We start from the raw sequence: 4,307 nt of genomic DNA, 5'->3' as shown, positions 1-4,307 counted from the left end.
TATTCATTCAACAAGCAAGTTTTAATAGTTATTGCAACAATGGTTTTGCATAATTACATTTGAAGACATGCTTAGTCAAATGATGAGAATTTTCGAGAATTTGAGAATATACCCGATATGTCAGTCTCTTCAAGCCATTTTGATAGAGGTGAATTGAGTTCTTTTAACAGAGAAAGTGACCTTGAAATCACGATGTTAAGGGAAACCATTGCAACTAGTTTAATGAATCCATATTTGTAAAAACATTTTGTATCATAACCTAATTTCTAGTAATAATGAAACTTGTTATGTCTTATGTTACTATATTTTTTTATTAAAAATCATCTGTTTAGATACTTCAAAATTTGATCCAAATATAATGTTACTATTTGTGAAAATAATATTTATCATTATTATAAAAAATATTTAACTATAAAAAATTAAAAATAATTATCATTTTATCTAATAAATAATTTAAATTGATTAGATAATTCATTAAAATATTGGAAGATACATTTTAATATTTTATGAAATGAATTTATAAATTCACATATTTTAATAATTTTAAAAAATTAAAATAATTTAAAAAACTTCTATTATATATCAATTCTAATCTGATGTCATTAATAATCATTTTTTATTCTCACATCACCGTTACAGCTGCGTTTGAATTCAAACACACACTCTAACATTATTTCTGATCTCACTGTTACAATATCCAATCTCACCGCTGCAATAACTAATCTCACCACTATCGCTATTTTTAATCCCACCGGAGGTAAACACACTGTCCATCCAAACTAAGGCTTCCAGTATGTCTTGTTGGGGAATAGGAATGTATTATCCCCATTTCGGTGGGCCCACCACCAAACATTATTTTGTTGGCTGTAATGGTATTACAGCCTGAATCCATTCCACCAAACATTAATTTGGTTGGCTGTAATGGTATTACAGCCTGAATCCATTCAGGCGCTATTACGGGAAAACGTTGAACAGTCATTCCCTTCCTTCACCAGTGAATAGCCATAGCCATTCCATTCCACGGGAGTAAATTTTTTGCCCTCAGCTTCATCTTCTCCTTTCCTTTCCATCTCTGCGTTTCCCTTTTTTTCCTTCTTATTTCCCCATCTGCTGCTACTGTTTCTGTTCGCCTTCTTATTGCCGTTCAGAGCACGGTAGGAATGCTGAGAGATTACCTTCTTTCTTTTTCATTTTTAGCCTCATTTTTCATCATCATCCTTTCTGCAGTTTCAACTACAGCCTCTACGTTCATTACCTTCTCCATTTATAAAGCTCTAAACACCATTGCCCCTCACCAATTTTTTCAATCTTTTCCTTGTAGCAATCGAGATCGTAGAAATTTCCCAATTAAGGGCAAAATCTTCAGCAAGGGAAAAAATCCAGACTTAATTGAAGAACACATTACATTCTGGTTTTGAGTTCAAAGCGATTCAAGATAAGGTTTCCCTTCATTTAAGACCTTGGCATCGTTCATTTCAGTTCTGGGTTCGAGCAGTTGATATTTATGGGCTATAAGTTCTCTTCTTTATCTTCTTCTTCCTTTGATTCTTCTTCTTGTTGTTAATTTGATAGTTTTGCATTGTTGGGTAATTGTTGAAATGATAGGTGTTTCAACTTCGAGTAAGTTTTGTGAAGGATCCACAAAAGCAATAAGCAATAAGCAATGTGGGATTTATTATTGGTGACTATTGTTGATTGAATTCAATGTCTAATTTGAAAATTTACTTATATTATTGGCACGATACTTCTTTATGCAAATAACTTTGTTATATTTTGGGATTTTCTGAGAGTTCCTATGTTTCCTGCTTGTTTGCTTTCTCTTTTCAAGTGCATGGTTCTTTGTGTTATTTTTTAATTCAGTTTTTAAATTATGACCTACTATATCTGTAACTAGAGTTTTAGTTTCTACATAATAACTTAATAGTCTAAAACTTTCACGGAACTGCCAAGATACTCGTACTGTCATGGTAAGTTTTGATAATGTGAAATTTTATGTTGTTATTGAGGAATAAATGTAAGCTTTTGCAAGTGATTGATAATTCAAGTAAATTTTTACATGAATCTTTAGGCAGAGCAATCCATTTTTCATTGGTAATTAGGTGAAGCCTGTTTAAACCTGTGTTTGTTGCTTCAAAATTGGTTACTTTTCTGAGCTGCATGTTGGTTCACCATTTAGTATCTGCCGCATTTTGTTAAATTTTGGATTTTCTGCTTAGTGTTCATATGATGTTCTTGTCTACATGCCCCAAAATTGATTATTTGCTTGATAGTTTATACCATGGTTTCATTAAGACTGAAGACACTTTCTTCCGTGTATGCTGATGATGTTGATGTTCCTCAGGTGCAACACTATCGGCTTTTTCTGAAAGAACATGTTTTTAAGGAGGTATTGTATTCTTGAATGTGTCTTAATGAAATGATGGAGGTTTAGACTTGGAAGAAATTTAGATCAGGAAGAAAATCCAGGAACTTTTAGAAAGAGTTCATTTTATGATATTTGATTTTTACAGGCTATTCCAATTAAAAATCCCCTCGCCCTGTCAAAGATACACCAGACATACGGAGTTCATTTTCTTTCTATAAGTACTATCATAGGGATATAATTATTAAGGTTCCAAATGCTTTATTAAGGTTCCAAATGCTTTCATCCTTGTTCCTTGCTGTGGCATCTTTAAACACTATTTGTGCTAATTCTTTTACTGAAAGTTGTTTCCCCTCCTTATATCTATAGATGAGGTTTTTCCATAATTAATTTTGTAGGAATTATTTGTTGCATTTTTTTCATTATTTATTGCATGAGGTTAATGGCTTGCTTGAGTTTTTCCAAGGTTCTTGGTAGTTATATCAATTTTTGGTAATTATTTCTGGTTTGAAGCTGGTTATATATTATTGGATCACGGTGATCATTATATGTGTGCTTTGACTAATCAAATCTTGGTGGTAATACATTCCACGCTGTGTAAGTAGGAATTTTTGTTCATTTCATCAAATCTAGGTGAAATTTGTAAATTATGTGCCCCAACTCTTTTGCAAGTGAGCTGTAAATTTGTCATTGATGTTATTTTGTATCATTAAGTTTCTATAATTTCAGGAATGATGGATTTCATAAGGTAAGTTTTTATATTAAATTTTTGCTTATGTGCCAAGAGTCAAGAGTGGCTCAGATGCCTTGATCAATGGCTGAGCCATAATAATGGTCTCTATACTGTGACGGTATACTGAAAGTGTGACTTCCAAGAACAAGTTCTATTTACTGCATTATTTTCAGGTACTTTGGATTATAAAAGAATTAGACAAATGTGGTTGCTCTTTCAGAAGCCTAAGATTGTGCTTCGGATGCACCAAAGGAAAATTTACGATGAGGAATGTCTGAAGATTGATAACAGTGAAAAGTATACTTTGAATAAGCAGTTATTCGAATCAACATCAAAGTCTCTCAATGAAGCTGAAACGAAGGAAGAGATTGATGGCGTGGATACAAAGTATACTTTGAATAAAGCTGTTATCTGGGTTCAACATAATCTGCACAATCTACGATTTATGTTATTTGTATTCATTCGATTGTAGGTGTTGAGTAGGGTATGTATGATGTATCTAGTGTAGGTCTATTCAATATTTTTGAGATTTTTATATACAAAATTCTTAAAAGATCCATGTTTAAATGTTAATAATACTATATGCTATTTGCTCCAAAAAATAAATTTAACAAAATGAAAAAAAAAATGGTAGCTCCGTATAGAACCACTAGTCCATCTCTCTAGCATGTTATAATTTTGAGAAAGAAAATACTGGTCTTGTTATTGTTTTATTTTTGTATTCACATGTACGTATTGATCCAAAATTTTTAATATTATTCCATACTAAGATTTTTTTAATAATCTTTTTACTTTTTCTATTTTTAATGAGTTTCTATAATTTTGTTGAAATATAATTTTGTAAGTTTTATAATTGATTGGACATAATATATTCCTCGTATAGATATTATGCAAAGGTATTCCTTTGAATAAATTCAATTTATATTGTAATAATAAAGTCATGAAGACTTGACTGGTAAATTTGTTATAGAAACCTTTTAAATTTTATGAAATCATAAATTAATATAATTATAAAATTATAATTTGATCTCTTATAAATTAATTATTCATTTTTAACCTTTAAAATAATTTTTTAACTTTTTCTCTGCTTTTAGCACATAAAATTGTAATGCAGTTTAAAAATAATAAAGTAAATTATATATTATTTTAATAATATTATATATTATGATTTTTTAATTCATATAATAATTATATTAAGAGTGTTATTAAATT

The 4,307-nt window shown here is 30.1% G+C and overlaps 1 long non-coding RNA gene across 1 annotated transcript; it reads left to right on the top strand.

Moving 5' to 3' along the window:
- Positions 1-872: 872 nt before the first annotated feature.
- Positions 873-3,650, top strand: LOC107901534 (uncharacterized). Its single transcript, XR_001685289.2, has 2 exons — positions 873-1,154; positions 1,322-3,650. It is a non-coding gene; the product is annotated as an uncharacterized lncRNA (long non-coding RNA).
- Positions 3,651-4,307: the final 657 nt, after the last annotated feature.

This window comes from Gossypium hirsutum, chromosome D06, assembly GCF_007990345.1.
Source record: "Gossypium hirsutum isolate 1008001.06 chromosome D06, Gossypium_hirsutum_v2.1, whole genome shotgun sequence".
Classification (NCBI taxonomy): domain Eukaryota; kingdom Viridiplantae; phylum Streptophyta; class Magnoliopsida; order Malvales; family Malvaceae; genus Gossypium; species Gossypium hirsutum.
This window is presented reverse-complemented; position numbering and strand designations above follow the sequence as displayed.